The sequence below is a fragment of the Cherax quadricarinatus genome, chromosome 4 (genome assembly GCF_038502225.1).
Source record: "Cherax quadricarinatus isolate ZL_2023a chromosome 4, ASM3850222v1, whole genome shotgun sequence".
NCBI classification, from domain to species: Eukaryota; Metazoa; Arthropoda; class Malacostraca; order Decapoda; family Parastacidae; genus Cherax; species Cherax quadricarinatus.
In genome coordinates this window covers 701,662-719,795 of record NC_091295.1, presented here as the reverse complement: position 1 = coordinate 719,795, position 18,134 = coordinate 701,662, and the positions used below count along the sequence as shown (strand labels likewise).

The 18,134-nt window shown below is 43.6% G+C and overlaps 1 protein-coding gene across 5 annotated transcripts in view; it reads left to right on the top strand.

The window, feature by feature from the left end:
- The window catches only part of LOC128684243 (voltage-gated potassium channel subunit beta-1), a 621,311-nt gene that overhangs the window by 53,641 nt on the left and 549,536 nt on the right, over positions 1–18,134 (top strand). The window lies entirely within an intron of this gene.

Below are 18,134 nucleotides of genomic sequence, written 5' to 3'. Positions count from 1 at the left end.
ACACGTTTGATTGGACACTTGAGTTACCCCTTAATACACGTTTGATTGGACGCTTGAGTTACCCCTTAATACACGTTTTATTGGACGCTTGAGTTACCCCTTAATACACGTTTGATTGGACACTTGAGTTACCCCTTAATACACGTTTGATTGGACGCTTTAGTTACCCCTTAATACATGTTTTATTGGACGCTGGAGTTACCCATTAATACACGTTTTATTGGGCGCTTGAGTTACCCCTTAATACACGTTTTATTGGACACTTGAGTTACCCCTTAATACACGTTTGATTAGACGCTTGAGTTACCCCTTAATACACATTTGATTGGACACTTAAGTTACCCCTTAATACACGTTTGATTGGACACTAAGTTACCCCTTAATACACGTTTGATTGGACGCTTAAGTTACCCCTTAATACACGTTTGATTGGACGCTTAAGTTACCCCTTAATACACGTTTGATTGGACGCTTGAGTTACCCCTTAATGCACGTTTGATTGGACGCTTAAGTTACCCCTTAATATACGTTTGATTGGACGCCTGAGTTACCCCTTAATACACGTTTGATTGGACACTTGAGTTGCCCCTTAATATACGTTTGATTGGACGCTTGAGTTACCCCTTAATACACGTTTTATTGGACACTTGAGTTACCCCTTAATACACGTTTTATTGGACACTTGAGTTACCCCTTAATACACGTTTTATTGGACACTTGAGTTACCCATTAAAAGTGATTTTATTGGACGTTTGGCAAAACCTCCCGTAAACCCATTTCCTCTGGACGTTAGACTCTTTAAAACCTTCTCCCCATATGTTTTGTCTAGGCCTACTTTTCTGAGGCTGGCCTCTAACTGCCCTCCTACAAGGGCAGTGTTGCTGAGGCAGTGATAAACAGCCTTCTAGGTCGTGTATTGTCCATTATTTGTGTGATTTTCGACTCCAAGGAATCATCTCATAAAATTTAAATGACTTAAGTCCTTGACTGACTTTCTGAAAAGTTTCTCTGACGTCGACGACACGACTCTAGCTCCTGGGCTCAGGCGACAAACTGGGAGCGCCAAAGCCAGAGTTCGAATCCCGTCGCTCCTTGGAATTTACTAAGGTCACTGTGTGATCTTGAAGTGCTGTTTTAAGCATGTGCGCTAAACCCTCACCACTGACCCTCCTCTTCTCCCTCTCTAACAATGATCATTTAGATTTATGTTTTACCGAACGTTTTAACTGTGTTATCTTAACTGTTATGTCTTATCTTTACATGTGTTATCTCAGTATGTGTTATCTTAATATGTGTTATCCTAATATGTGTTATCTTAACTGTTATGTGTTATCTTTATATGTATTATCCTTATTATGTGTTATCTTTACATGTGTTATCTCAGTATGTGTTATCTTAATATGTGTTATCCTGATATATGTTATCTTTAATATGTGTTATCTTCGTTATGTGTTATGTTTAATATGTGTTATCTTCGTTATGTGTTATCTTTATGTGTTATCTTCGTTATGTGTTATCTTTATGTGTTATCTTCGTTATGTGTTATCTTTATGTGTTATCTTCGTTATGTGTTATCTTTATGTGTTATCTTCGTTATGTGTTATCTTTATGTGTTATCTTCGTTATGTGTTATCTTTATGTGTTATCTTCGTTATGTGTTATCTTTATGTGTTATCTTCGTTATGTGTTATCTTTATGTGTTATCTTCGTTATGTGTTATCTTTATGTGTTATCTTCGTTATGTGTTATCTTTATGTGTTATCTTCATTATGTGTTATCTTTACATGTGTTATCCTGATATATGTTATCTTAATATGTGTTATCCTAATATGTGTTTATCTTAATATGTGTTATCTTTCACATGTGTTATCTTAATACATGTTATCTTAATATGTATTATTTTTAACATGTGTTATCTTAATGTGTCATATAAACATGTGTTATTGTAATAACTGTTATTAACATGTGTTGTATTTGTCTCATAATTATGACACCCATTTTCTATGAGTTTCTACTTCCCATTTTCTATGAGTTTCTACTTCCCATTTTCTATGAGTTTCTACTTCCCATTTTCTATGAGTTTCTACTTCCCATTTTCTATGAGTTTCTACTTCCCATTTTCTGTGAGTCTCTACTTTCCATTTTCTGTGAGTCTCTACTTCCCATTTTCTGTGAGTCTCTACTTCCCATTTTCTGTGAGTCTCTGCTTACCATTTTCTGTGAGTCTCTACTTCCCATTTTCTGTGAGTCTCTACTTCCCATTTTCTATGAGTCTCTACTTTCCATTTTCTATGAGTCTATGCTTACCATTTTCTGTGAGTCTCTACTTCCCATTTTCTATGAGTTTCTACTTCCCATTTTCTATGAGTTTCTACTTCCCATTTTCTATGAGTTTCTACTTCCCATTTTCTATGAGTTTCTACTTCCCATTTTCTATGAGTTTCTACTTCCCATTTTCTATGAGTTTCTACTTCCCATTTTCTATGAGTTTCTACTTCCCATTTTCTATGAGTTTCTACTTCCCATTTTCTATGAGTTTCTACTTCCCATTTTCTATGAGTTTCTACTTCCCATTTTCTATGAGTTTCTACTTCCCATTTTCTATGAGTTTCTACTTCCCATTTTCTATGAGTTTCTACTTCCCATTTTCTATGAGTCTCTACTTCCCATTTTCTGTGAGTCTCTACTTTCCATTTTCTGTGAGTCTCTGCTTACCATTTTCTGTGAGTCTCTACTTCCCATTTTCTGTGAGTCTCTACTTCCCATTTTCTATGAGTCTCTACTTTCCATTTTCTGTGAGTCTCTGCTTACCATTTTCTGTGAGTCTCTACTTCCCATTTTCTGTGAGTCTCTACTTCCCATTTTCTATGAGTCTCTACTTTCCATTTTCTATGAGTCTATGCTTACCATTTTCTGTGAGTCTCTACTTCCCATTTTCTATGAGTTTCTACTTCCCATTTTCTATGAGTCTCTACTTCCCATTTTCTGTGAGTCTCTACTTTCCATTTTCTGTGAGTCTCTACTTCCCATTTTCTGTGAGTCTCTGCTTACCATTTTCTGTGAGTCTCTACTTCCCATTTTCTGTGAGTCTCTACTTCCCATTTTCTATGAGTCTCTACTTTCCATTTTCTATGAGTCTATGCTTACCATTTTCTGTGAGTCTCTACTTCCCATTTTCTGTGAGTCTCTACTTCCCATTTTCTGTGAGTCTCTACTTCCCATTTTCTATGAGTCTCTACTTTCCATTTTCTATGAGTCTATGCTTACCATTTTCTGTGAGTCTCTACTTCCCATTTTCTGTGAGTCTCTACTTCCCATTTTCTATGAGTCTATGCTTACCATTTTCTATTAATCTGTGGAAAATATGTGACAATCTGTATCCTCAGAGGGATCGGGGGTGATCCATGAGGAGTTAAAGAGGATAGGTCTATAACATGATACACTGGTAGGCCTACAAGGCTGCCAGACTTTGTGCTTCCTGCATCTTAATTGTGCTGCTAATTTAGTGAATTAATACTTAATCTAGATATTTTCATAGCTCTAGCTAGGCTAAGAATGTAACTTAAGCAGTGTATTATGTATAAACTGTAAATACCAGGCCTATACATTAGCAACACTATGCCAGGCACATGCTCAGAGTTCCGTCGGCCTACAGCCGGCCGTTAGTCACACACATAATAACAATATAATAATAATATCCTTATTTCTACAAGTACATGAACAAGGTACACATACAGGTCTAGCTGACATCAATGATGTGGCATGCAAAGAGTACGTAACCTTTATTCGGCGCATGTACACACCCTCATTTACAGGCTATCTCCCCCAACCAGTGAACCAGGTTGCTAAGAGTTGGTGATGGGACCCCGTCGTTCAACTAGTGACCAGGTTCTAGCCAATAAGAAGATGGTTTTGGCAATCGCAGAGGTTATGTGGGTACCACTCTCCTGTCTGCCCTTGTCATTCCCATTCTAGAGCTGATTGAAGCACGGTCTGCTATCTTGTGGCTTCTGTTTCTGCCTTGCTTACCGTGGAGTGCACTATACTTATCACTGTACATAGTGTACATATTGCTGTTCTAAATTGGTGAAGGATAATATAAGTCTAAACTTTTTCTAGTGTGTTTATTTGCTCCCATTACACCCGGGGTAACAGGCCATTTGGAATCCTGGGTTGTAATAAATGACATGTTAGTATACTGAAAGCACCTTGTTATGCAAATTAGGTCACTTTTGTGCGCAAGATGTGACCCACACCATAACCTCCCTAACAAGGAGAATTAAGAAGAGGCTTATCAGCCTCGTAAAACGGTGCTTCAAGAAAATTCTCCATTATAAACAGATTGATCTAGAAGAGTTCAAGAAAATGGTGACTGAGGATGTGAACGGAAGCTAGATAACCTAGAAATACTAAGTTCATCTCATTTGATATATGGACAATGTCTTGAAGAAGTCACTCTGATGTTTGAGAGTGATGTCTTAGAAGATCCCAAGTTCCTTCAGTCCGACCAACTCAGACGTAAGTTCAAGCACCTTAGCTCTATCAGTGAACACTTGGAGAAGGTCCGGCGCCACTGATGGAATGTTCCTTTGGCACCGAGGATCTTAATAAGTCATTACGACACTGTGATGACTGATGTCAATGGTCCGATTGTGGCCATGCATAAATATCACGTTACCTTGTATGCTGCCTTGATACCGTGTTACCATGATACCATGTTACCATGTTACCATGATACTATGATATGTTACCATGATCCCATGTAACCATGTTACCAAGACACCATGAAAACATGCTACCATCATGCTATGATACCATATTACCATGCTACCATGATACCATGATACCATGCTACGATATTACCATGATACCGTGATACCATGCTGTCATGATACCATGATATGTTACCAAGTTACCATGATACCATGATAGCATATTCCCATGACACCATGATAACATGTTACAATAATACCATTATATCATGATATCATATTACCATGTTACCATGATATCATGGTTCCATGTTACCATGGTACGATGATACCATGTTACTATGACACTATATTACCATGATAATATGATACCATATCATATTACCATGATACCATGTTGCTATGATACCATGTTATCATGATACCATGTAACAATGATACCATATTACCATGATACCATGTTCATGATACCATGATACCATGTTACCATCATACCATGATACCATGTTACCATGATACCATGTTACTAAGATACCATGTAACCATGATACTATGATGCCATGTTACCATGATGCTATGTTACCATGAAATTAAGTTATAATGATACCATGTTACCATGATAGTAACGATCACATCAACACACAACGTTATGGTATCATGTTAAGTAACGTAACTAGGTCAAAAAATAGCTTTCTTTTACAATAAGCTAACAATAGCCGCTATTATCCCAGGAGAAGTTTTACAATGAGCTAACAATAGCCGCTATTGTCCCAGGAGAAGTTTTACAATGAGCTAACAATAGCCGCTATTGTCCCAGGAGAAGTTTTACAATGAGCTAACAATAGCCGCTATTGTCCCAGGAGAAGTTTTACAATGAGCTAACAATAGCCGCTATTGTCCCAGAAGTTTTACAATAACCTAACAATAGCGGCTATTGTCCCAGGAGAAGTTTTACAATGAGCTAACAATAGCCGCTATTGTCCCAGAAGTTTTACAATGAGCTAACAATAGCCGCTATTGTCCCAGAAGTTTTACAATAACCTAACAATAGCCGCTATTGTCCCAGGAGAAGTTTTACAATGAGCTAACAATAGCCGCTATTGTCCCAGAAGTTTTACAATGAGCTAACAATAGCCGCTATTGTCCCAGAAGTTTTACAATAAGCTAACAATAGCCGCTATTGTCCCAGGAGAAGTTTTACAATGAGCTAACAATAGCCGCTATTGTCCCAGGAGAAGTTTTACAATAAGCTAACAACAGCCGCTATTGTCCCAGGAGAAGTTTTACATTGAGCTAACAATAGCCGCTATTGTCCCAGGAGAAGTTTTAAAATAAGCTAACAATAGCCGCTATTGTCCCAGGAGAAGTTTTACAATAAGCTAACAATAGCCGCTATTGTCCCAGGAGAAGTTTTAAAATAAGCTAACAATAGCCGCTATTGTCCCAGGAGAAGTTTTACAATAAGCTAACAATAGCCGCTATTGTCCCAGGAGAAGTTTTACAATAAGCTAACAACAGCCGCTATTGTCCCAGGAGAAGTTTTACAATAAGCTAACAATAGCCGCTATTGTCCCAGGAGAAGTTTTACAATAAGCTAACAACAGCCGCTATTGACCCAGGAGAAGTTTTATAATAAGCTAACAATAGCCGCTATTGTCCCAGGAGAAGTTTTACAATAAGCTAACAACAGCCGCTATTGTCCCAGGAGAAGTTTTATAATAAGCTAACAATAGCCGCTATTGTCCCAGGAGAAGTTTTACAATAAGCTAACAACAGCCGCTATTGACCCAGGAGAAGTTTTATAATAAGCAAACAATAGCCGCTATTGTCCCAGGAGAAGTTTTACAATAAGCAAACAATAGCCGCTATTGTCCCAGGAGAAGTTTTACAATAAGCTAACAACAGCCGCTATTGACCCAGGAGAAGTTTTATAAGCTAACAATAGCCGCTATTCTCCCAGGAGAAGTTTTACAATGAGCTAACAACAGCCGCTATTGTCCCAGGAGAAGTTTTACAATAAGCTAACAATAGCCGTATTGTCCCAGGAAAAGTTTTACAATAAGCTAACACTAGCCGCTATTGTCCCAGGAGAAGTTTTACAATAAGCTAACAATAGCCGATATTGTCCCAGGAGAAGTTTTATAATAAGCTAACAATAGCCGCTATTGTCCCAGGAGAAGTTTTACGAAAAGCTAACAATAGCCGCTATTGTTCCAGGGGAAGTTTTACAATCAGCTAAAAATAGCCGCTATTGTCCCAGGAGAAGTTTTACAATTAGCTAACAATAGCAGCTATTGTCCCAGGAGAAGTTTTACAATAAGCTAGCAATAGCCGCTATTGTCCCAGGAGAAGTTTTACAATAAGCTAACAATAGCCGCCATTATCCCAGGAGAAGTTTTACAATAAGCTAACAATAGCCGCTATTGTCCCAGGAGAAGTTTTACAATTAGCTAACAACAGCCGCTATTGTCCCAGGAGAAGTTTTACAATAAGCTAACAACAGCTGCTTTTATCCCAGGAGAAGTTTTACAATAAGCTAACAATAGCCGCTATTGTCCCAGGAGAAGTTTTACAATGAGCTAACAATAGCCGCTATTGTCCCAGGAGAAGTTTTAAAATAAGCTAACAATAGCCGCTATTGTCCCAGGAGAAGTTTTACAATGAGCTAACAATAGCCGCTATTCTCCCAGGAGAAGTTTTACAATAAGCTAACAATAGCCGCTATTGTCCCAGGAGAAGTTTTACAATAAGCTAACAATAGCCGCTATTGTCCCAGGAGAAGTTTTACAATAAACTAACAATAGCCGCTATTGTCCCAGGAGAAGTTTTACAATAAGCTTACAATAGCCGCTATTGTCCCAGGAGAAGTTTTACAATAAGCTAACAATAGCCGCTATTGTCCCAGGAGAAGTTTTACAATAAGCTAACAAGAGCCGCTATTGTCCCAGGAGAAGTTTTATAATAAGCTAACAATAGCCGCTATGGTCCCAGGAGAAGTTTTACAAGAAGCTAACAATAGCCGCTATTGTCCCAGGAGAAGTTTTACAATAAGATAACAAAAGCCGCTATTGTCCCAGGAAAAGTTTTACAATAAGCTAACAATAGCCGCTATTGTCCCAGGAGAAGTTTTACAATAAGCTAACAATAGCCGCTATTGTCCCAGGAGAAGTTTTACAATAAGCAAACAACAGCTGCTATTGTCCCAGGAGAAGTTTTACAATAAGCTAACAATAGCCGCTATTGTCCCAGGAGAAGTTTTACAAAGAGCTAACAATAGCCGCTATTGTCCAAGGAGAAGTTTTACAATAAGCTAACAATAGCCGCTATTGTCCCAGGAGAAGTTTTACAATAAGCAAACAACAGCCGCTATTGTCCCAGGAGAAGTTTTACAATCAGCAAACAACAGCCGCTATTGTCCCAGGAGAAGTTTTACAATAAGCTAACAATAGCCGCTATTGTCCCAGGAGAAGTTTTACAATGAGCTAACAACAGCCGCTATTGTCCCAGGAGAAGTTTTACAATGAGCTAACAACAGCCGCTATTGTCCCAGGAGAAGTTTTACAATAAGCTAACAATAGCCGCTATTGTCCCAGGAGAAGTTTTACAATAAGCTAACAATAGCCGCTATTGTCCCAGGAGAAGTTTTACGATGAGCTAACAATAGCCGCTATTGTCCCAGGAGAAGTTTTACAATGATCTAACAATAGCCGCTATTGTCCCAGGAGAAGTTTTACAATAAGCTAATGATAGCCGCTATTGTCCCAGGAGAAGTTTTACAATAAGCAAACAATAGCCGCTATTGTCCCAGGAGAAGTTTTCCAAACAATTTCATGTCTGAAAATTATCAGCACAACGAAAATTTCAGGTGACACCAGATTGTTATTTGTCTGGCAGGAGGACCCATGTTGGTACTCCTGTAGTTACTACTATCTTGTTTGTCTGGCAGGAGGATCCGTGTTGGTACTCCCGTAGTTACTACTATCTTGTTTGCCTGCCAGGAGGACCCATGTTGGTACTCCTGTAGTTACTACTATCTTGTTTGTCTGGCAGGAGGACCCATGTAGGTACTCCCGTAGTTACTACTATCTTGTTTGTCTGGCAGGAGGACCCATGTTGGTACTCCCGTAGTTACTACTATCTTGTTTGTCTGGCAGGAGGACCCATGTTGGTACTCCCGTAGTTACTACTATCTTGTTCGTCTGGCAGGAGGACCCGTGTTGGTACTCCCGTAGTTACTACTATCTTGTTTGTCTGGCAGGAGGACCCGTGTTGGTACTCCCGTAGTTACTACTATCTTGTTTGTCTGGCAGGAGGATCCGTGTTGATACTCCCGTAGTTACTACTATCTTGTTTGTCAGGCAGGAGGACCCGTGTTGGTACTCCCGTAGTTACTACTATCTTGTTTGTCTGGCAGGAGGATCCGTGTTGGTACTCCCGTAGTTACTACTATCTTGTTTGTCTGGCAGGAGGACCCGTGTTGGTACTCCCGTAGTTACTACTATCTTGTTTGTCTGGCAGGAGGATCCGTGTTGGTACTCCCGTAGTTACTACTATCTTGTTTGTCTGGCAGGAGGACCCATGTTGGTACTCCCGTAGTTACTACTATCTTGTTTGTCTGGCAGGAGGATCCGTGTTGGTACTCCCGTAGTTACTATTATCTTGTTTGTCTGGCAGGAGGACCCATGTTGGTACTCCCGTAGTTACTACTATCTTGTTTGTCTGGCAGGAGGACCTGTGTTGGTACTCCCGTAGTTACTACTATCTTGTTTGTCTGGCAGGAGGATCCGTGTTGGTACTCCCGTAGTTACTACTCTCTTGTTTGTCTGGCAGGAGGACCCATGTTGGTACTCTCGTAGTTACTACTATCTTGTTTGTCTGGCAGGAGGATCCGTGTTGGTACTCCCGTAGTTACTACTATCTTGTTTGTCTGGCAGGAGGACCCATGTTGGTACTCCCGTAGTTACTACTATCTTGTTTTTCTGGCAGGAGGACCCGTGTTGGTACTCCCATAGTTACTACTATCTTGTTTGTCTGGCAGGAGGATCCGTGTTGGTACTCCCGTAGTTACTACTATCTTGTTTGTCTGGCAGGAGGACCCATGTTGGTACTCCCGTAGTTACTACTATCTTGTATGTCTGGCAGGAGGACCCGTGTTGGTACTCCCGTAGTTACTACCATCTTGTTTGTCTGGCAGGAGGACCCATGTTGGTATTCCCGTAGTTACTACTATCTTGTTTGTCTGGCAGGAGGACCCGTGTTGGTACTCCCGTAGTTACTACCATCTTGTTTGTCTGGCAGGAGGAACCATGTTGGTACTCCCGTAGTTACTACTATCTTGTTTGTCTGGCAGGAGGACCCGTGTTGGTACTCCCGTAGTTACTACTATCTTGTTTGTCTGGCAGGAGGATCCGTGTTGGTACTCCCGTAGTTACTATTATCTTGTTTGTCTGGCAGGAGGACCCATGTTGGTACTCCCGTAGTTACTACTATCTTGTTTGTCTGGCAGGAGGACCTGTGTTGGTACTCCCGTAGTTACTACTATCTTGTTTGTCTGGTAGGAGACCCCGTGTTGGTACTCCCGTAGTTACTACTCTCTTGTTTGTCTGGCAGGAGGACCCATGTTGGTACTCCCGTAGTTACTACTATCTTGTTTGTCTGGCAGGAGGATCCGTGTTGGTACTCCCGTAGTTACTACTATCTTGTTTGTCTGGCAGGAGGACCCATGTTGGTACTCCCGTAGTTACTACTATCTTGTTTGTCTGGCAGGAGGACCCGTGTTGGTACTCCCATAGTTACTACTATCTTGTTTGTCTGGCAGGAGGATCCGTGTTGGTACTCCCATAGTTACTACTATCTTGTTTGTCTGGCAGGAGGACCCATGTTGGTACTCCCGTAGTTACTACTATCTTGTTTGTCTGGCAGGAGGACCCGTGTTGGTACTCCCGTAGTTACTACCATCTTGTTTGTCTGGCAGGAGGACCCATGTTGGTATTCCCGTAGTTACTACTATCTTGTTTGTCTGGCAGGAGGACCCGTGTTGGTACTCCCGTAGTTACTACCATCTTGTTTGTCTGGCAGGAGGAACCGTGTTGGTACTCCCGTAGTTACTACTATCTTGTTTGTCTGGCAGGAGGACCCGTGTTGGTACTCCCGTAGTTACTACTATCTTGTTTGTCTGGCAGGAGGACCCGTGTTGGTACTCCCGTAGTTACTGCTATCTTGTTTGTCTGGCAGGAGGACCCGTGTTGGTACTCCCGTAGTTACTACTATCTTGTTTGTCTGGCAGGAGGACCCGTGTTGGTACTCCCGTAGTTACTACTATCTTGTTTGTCTGGCAGGAGGACCCGTGTTGGTAATCCCGTAGTTACTACTATCTTGTTTGTCTGGCAGGAGGACCCGTGTTGGTACTCCCATAGTTACTACTATCTTGTTTGTCTGGCAGGAGGACCCGTGTTGGTACTCCCGTATTTACTACCATCTTGTTTGTCTGGCAGGAGGACCCATGTTGGTAATCCCGTAGTTACTACTATCTTGTTTGTCTGGCAGGAGGACCCGTGTTGGTACTCCAGTAGTTACTACCATCTTGTTTGTCTGGCAGGAGGAACCGTGTTGGTACTCCCGTAGTTACTACTATCTTGTTTGTCTGGCAGGAGGACCCGTGTTGGTACTCCCGTAGTTACTACTATCTTGTTTGTCTGGCAGGAGGACCCGTGTTGGTACTCCCGTAGTTACTACTATCTTGTTTGTCTGGCAGGAGGACCCGTGTTTGTACTCCCGTAGTTACTACTATCTTGTTTGTCTGGCAGGAGGACCCGTGTTGGTACTCCCGTAGTTATTACTATCTTGTTTGTCTGGCAGGAGGACCCGTGTTGGTACTCTCGTAGTTACTACTATCTTGTTTGTCTGGCAGGAGGACCCGTGTTGGTACTCCCGTAGTTACTACTATCTTGTTTGTCTGGCAGGAGGACCCATGTTGGTACTCCTGTAGTTACTACTATCTTGTTTGTCCGGCAGGAGGACCCGTGTTTGTACTCTCGTAGTTACTACTATCTTGTTTGTCTGGCAGGAGGACCCGTGTTGGTACTCCCGTAATTACTACCATCTTGTTTGTCTGGCAGGAGGACCCATGTTGGTACTCCTGTAGTTACTACTATTTTGTTTGTCTGGCAGGAGGACCCGTGTTGGTGCTCCCATAGTTACTACTATCTTATTTGTCTGGCAGGAGGACCCGTGTTGGGACTCTCGTAGATACTACTATCTTGTTTGTCTGGCAGGAGGACCCGTGTTGGTACTCCCGTAGTTACTACTATCTTGTTTGTCTGGCAGGAGGACCCATGTTGGTACTTCCGTAGTTACTACTATCTTGTTTGTCTGGCAGGAGGACCCGTGTTGGTACTCTCGTAGTTACTACTATCTTGTTTGTCTGGCAGGAGGACCTGTGTTGGTACTCTCGTAGTTTCTACCATCTTGTTTGTCTGGCAGGAGGACCCATGTTGGTACTCCCGTAGTTACTACTATCTTGTTTGTCTGGCAGGAGGACCCGTGTTGGTACTCCCGTAGTTACTACTATCTTGTTTGTCTGGCAGGAGGACCCGTGTTGGTACTCCCATAGTTACTACTATCTTGTTTGTCTGGCAGGAGGACCCGTGTTGGTACTCCCGTAGTTACTACTATCTTGTTTGTCTGGCAGGAGAGCCCGTGTTGGTACTCCCGTAGTTAGTACTATCTTGTTTGCTTGGCAGGAGGACCCGTGTTGGTACTCCCGTAGTTACTACCATCTTGTTTGTCAGGCAGGAGGACCCGTGTTGGTACTCCCGTAGTTACTACTATCTTGTTTGTCTGGCAGGAGGACCCATGTTGGTACTCCCGTAGTTACTACTGTCTTGTTTGTCTGGCAGGAGGACCCATGTTGGTACTCCCATAGTTACTACTATCTTGTTTGTCTGGCAGGAGGACCCTTGTTGGTACTCCCTTAGTTACTACTATCTTGTTTGTCTGGCAGGAGGACCCGTGTTCGTACTCCCGTAGTTACTACTATCTTGTTTGTCTGGCAGGAAGACCCATGTTGGTACTCCTGTAGTTACTAATATCTTGTTTGTCTGGCAGGAGGACCCGTGTTGCTACTCTCGTAGTTACTACTATCTTGTTTGTCTGGCAGGTGGACCCGTGTTGGTACTCTCGTAGTTACTACTATCTTGTTTTTCTTGCAGGAGGACCCGTGATGGTACTCCCGTAGTTACTACTATCTTGTTTGTTCGGCTGGAGGACCCGTGTTGGTACTCCCGTAGTTGCTATCTTGTTTGTCTGGCAGGAGGACCCGTGTTGGTACTCTCGTAGTTACTACTATCTTGTTTGTCTGGCAGGAGGACCCGTGTTGATATTCTCGTAGTTTCTACCAACTTGTTTGTCTGGCAGGAGGACCCATGTTGGTACTCCCGTAGTTACTACTACCTTGTTTGTCTGGCAGGAGGACCCGTGTTGGTACTCCCGTAGTTACTACTATCTTGTTTGTCTGGCAGGAGGACCCGTGTTGGTACTCCCGTAGTTACTACTATCTTGTTTGTCTGGCAGGAGGACCCGTGTTGGTACTCCCGTAGTTACTACTATCTTGTTTGTCTGGCAGGAGAACCCGTGTTGGTACTCCCGTAGTTACTATTATCTTGTTTGCTTGGCAGGAGGACCCGTGTTGGTACTCCCGTAGTTACTACTATCTTGTTTGTCTGGCAGGAGGACCCATGTTGGTACCTGTAGTTACTAATATCTTGTTTGTCTGGCAGGAGGACCCGTGTTGCTACTCCCGTAGTTACTACTATCTTGTTTGTCTAGCAGGAGGACCCGTGTTGGTACTCTCGTAGTTACTACTATCTTGTTTCTCTGGCAGGAGGACCCGTGTTGGTACTCCCGTAGTTACAACTATCTTGTTTTTCTGGCAGGAGGACCCGTGTTGGTACTCCCGTAGTTACTATCTTGTTTGTCTGGCAGGAGGACCCGTGTTGGTACTCTCGTAGTTACTATTATCTTGTTTGTCTGGCAGGAGGACCCGTGTTGGTACTCTCGTAGTTTCTACCATCTTGTTTGTCTGGCAGCAGGACCCATGTTGGTACTCCCGTAGTTACTACTATCTTGTTTGTCTGGCAGGAGGACCCGTGTTGGTACTCCTATAGTTACGACTGTCTTGTTTGTCTGGCAGGAGTTCCCGTGTTGGTACTCCCGTAGTTACTACTATTTTGTTTGTCTGGCAGGAGGACCTGTGTTGGTACTCCCGTAGTTACTACTATCTTGTTTGTCTGGCAGGACCCGTGTTGGTACTCCCATAGTTACTACCATCTTGTTTGTCTGGCAGGAGGACCCGTGTTGGTACTCCTGTATTTACTACTATCTGGTTTGTCTGGCAGGAGGACCCGTGTTGGTACTCCCGTAGTTACTACTATCTTGTTTGCTTGCCAGGAGGACCCGTGTTGGTACTCCCGTAGTTACTACTATCTTGTTTGTCTGGCAGGAGGACCCGTGTTGGTACTCCCGTAGTTACTACTATCTTGTTTGTCTTTCAGGAGGACCCATGTTGGTACTCCCGTAGTTAGTACTATCTTGTTTGTCTGGCAGGAGGACCCGTGTTGGTACTCCCGTAGTTACTACTATCTTGTTTGTCTGGCAGGAGGACCCGTGTTGGTACTCCCGTAGTTACTACTATCTTGTTTGTCTGGCAGGAGGACCCGTGTTAGTACTCTCGTAGTTACTACTATCTTGTTTGTCTGGCAGGAGGACCCACGTTGGTACTCCCGTAGTTACTACTATCATGTTTGTCTGGCAGGAGGACCCATGTTGGTATTCCCGTAGTTACTACTATCTTGTTTGTCTGGCAGGAGGACCCATGTTGGTACTCTCGTAGTTACTACTATCTTGTTTGTCTGGCAGGAGGCCCTGTGTTGGTACTCTTGTAGTTACTACTATCTTGTTTGTCTGGCAGGAAGACCCATGTTGGTACTCCCGTAGTTACTACTAACTTGTTTGTCTGGCAGGAGGAACCATGTTGGTACTCCCATAGTTACTACTATCTTGTTTGTCTAGCAGGAGGACCCATGTTGGTACTCCTGTAGCTACTACTATCTTGTTTGTCTGGCAGAAGGACCCGTGTTGGTACTCCCGTAGTTAGTACTATCTTGTTTGTCTGGCAGGAGGACCCATGTTGGTACTCCCCTAGTTACTACTATCTTGTTTGTCTGGCAGGAGGACCCGTGTTGGTACTCCCATAGTTACTACTATCTTGTTTGTCTGGCAGGAGGACCCGTGTTGGTACTCTCGTAGTTACTACTGTCTTGTTTGTCTGGCAGGAGGACCCGTGTTGGTACTCCCGTAGTTACTACTATCTTGTTTGTCAGGCAGGAGGACCCGTGTTGGTACTCCCGTAGTACTAATATCTTGTTTGTCTGGCAGGAGGACCCGTGTTGGTACTCTCGTAGTTACTAATGTGTTGTTTGTCTGGCAGGAGGACCCGTGTTGGTACTCCCCTAGTTACTACTATCTTGTTTGTCTGGCAGGAGGACCCGTGTTGGTACTCCTGTAGTTACTATCTTGTTTGTCTGGCAGAAGTACCCGTGTTGGTACTCTCGAAGTTACTACTATCTTGTTTGTCTGGCAGGAGGACCCGTGTTGGTACTCCCGTAGTTACTAAAATCTTGTTTGCCTGGCAGGAAGACCCGTGTTGGTACTCTCATAGTTACTACTATCTTGTTTGTCTGGCAGGAGGACCCCTGTTGGTACTCTCGTAGTTACTACTATCTTGTTTTTCTGGCAGGAGGACCCGTGTTGGTACTCTCGTAGTTACTACTATCTTGTTTGTCTGGCAGAAGTACCCGTGTTGGTACTCCCGTAGTTACTACCGTCTTGTTTGTCTGGCAGGAGGACCCATGTTTGTACTCTCGTAGTTACTACTGTCTTGTTTGTCTGGCATTAGGACCCGTGTTGGTACTTCTGTAGTTACTACTATCTTGTTTGTCTGGCAGGAGGACGCGCGTTGGTACTCCCGTAGTTACTACTATCTTGCTTGTCTGGCAGGAGGACCCGTGTTGGTACTCCAGTAGTTACTACTATCTTGTTTCTCTGGCAGGAGGACCCGTGTTGGTACTTCCGTAGTTACTACCATCTTGTTTGTCTGGCAGGAGGACCCATGTTGGTACTCCTGTAGTTACTACTATTTTGTTTTTCTGGCAGGAGGACCCGTTTTGGTTCTCCCATAGTTACTACTATCTTGTTTGTCTGGCAGGAGGACCCGTGTTGGTACTCTCGTAGATACTACTATCTTGTTTGTCTGGCAAGAGGACCCGTGTTGGTACTCCCGTAGTTACTACTATCTTGTTTGTCTGGCAGGAGGACCCATGTTGGTACTTCCGTAGTTACTACTATCTTGTTTGTCTGGCAGGAGGACCCGTGTTGGTACTCTCGTAGTTACTACTATCTTGTTTGTCTCGCAGGAGCACCTGTGTTGGTACTCTCGTTGTTTCTACCATCTTGTTTGTCTGGCAGGAGGACCCATGTTGGTACTCCCGTAGTTACTACTATCTTGTTTGTCTGGCAGGAGGACCCGTGTTGGTACTCCCGTAGTTACTACTATCTTGTTTGTCTGGCAGGAGGACCCGTGTTGGTACTCCCGTAGTTACTACTATCTTGTTTGTCTGGCAGGAGGACCCGTGTTGGTACTCCCGTAGTTACAACTATCTTGTTTGTCTTGCAGGAGAACCCGTGTTGGTACTCCCGTAGTTACTACTATCTTGTTTGCTTGGCAGGAGGACCCGTGTTGGTACTCCCGTAGTTACTACCATCTTGTTTGTCAGGCAGGAGGACCCGTGTTGGTACTCCCGTAGTTACTACTGTCTTGTTTGTCTGGCAGGAGGACCCATGTTGGTACTCCCGTAGTTACTACTATCTTGTTTGTCTGGCAGGAGGACCCGTGTTGGTACTCCCTTGGTTACTACTATCTTGTTTGTCTGGCAGAAGGACCCGTGTTCGTACTCTCGTAGTTACTACTATCTTGATTGTCTGGCAGGAAGACCCGTGTTGCTACTCCCGTTGTTACTACTATCTTGTTTGTCTGGCATGTGGACCCGTGTTGGTACTCTCGTAGTTACTACTATCTTGTTTTTCTGGCAGGAGGACCCGTGTTGGTACTCCCGTAGTTACGACTATCTTGTTTGTTCGGCTGGAGGACCCGTGTTGGTACTCCCGTAGTTGCTATCTTGTTTGTCTGGCAGGAGGACCCGTGTTGGTACTCTCGTAGTTACTACTATCTTGTTTGTCTGGCAGGAGGACCCATGTTGGTTCTCCCGTAGTTACTACTACCTTGTTTGTCTGGCAGGAGGACCCGTGTTGGTACTCCCGTAGTTACTACTATCTTGTTTGTCTGGCAGGAGGACCCGTGTTGGTACTCCCGTAGTTACTACCATCTTGTTTGTCTGGCATGAGGACCCGTGTTGGTACTCCCGTAGTTACTACTATCTTGTTTGTGTGGCAGGAGAACCCGTGTTGGTACTCCCGTAGTTACTACTATCTTGTTTGCTTGGCAGGAGGACCAGTGTTGGTACTCCCGTAGTTACTACTATCTTGTTTGTCTGGCAGGAGGACCCATGTTGGTACCTGTAGTTACTAATATCTTGTTTGTCTGGCAGGAGGACCCGTGTTGCTACTCTCGTAATTACTACTAGCTTGTTTGTCTGGCATGAGGACCCGTGTTGGTACTCTCGTAGTTACTACTATCTTGTTTCTCTGGCAGGAGGACCCGTGTTGGTACTCCCGTAGTTACAACTATCTTGTTTTTCTGGCAGGAGGACCCGTGTTGGTACTCTCGTAGTTACTATCTTGTTTGTCTGGCAGGAGGACCAGTGTTGGTACTCTCGTAGTTACTATTATCTTGTTTGTCTGGCAGGAGGACCCGTGTTGGTACTCTCGTAGTTACTACTATCTTGTTTGTCTGGCAGGAGGACCCATGTTGGTACTCCCGTAGTTACTACTATCTTGTTTGTCTGGCAGGAGGACCCGTGTTGGTACTCCCATAGTTACTACTCTCTTGTTTGTCTGGCAGGAGTTCCCGTGTTGGTACTCCCGTAGTTACTACTATTTTGTTTGTCTGGCAGGAGGACCCGTGTTGGTACTCCCGTAGTTACTACTATCTTGTTTGTCTGGCAGGACCCGTGTTGGTACTCCCATAGTTACTACCATCTTGTTTGTCTGGCAGGAGGACCCGTGTTGGTACTCCCGTAGTTACTACTATCTTGTTTGTCTGGCAGGACCCGTGTTGGTACTCCCATAGTTACTACCATCTTGTTTGTCTGGCAGGAGGACCCGTGTTGGTACTCCCGTAGTTACTACTATCTTGTTTGTCTGGCAGGAGGACCCATGTTGGTACTCTCATAGTTACTACTATCTTGT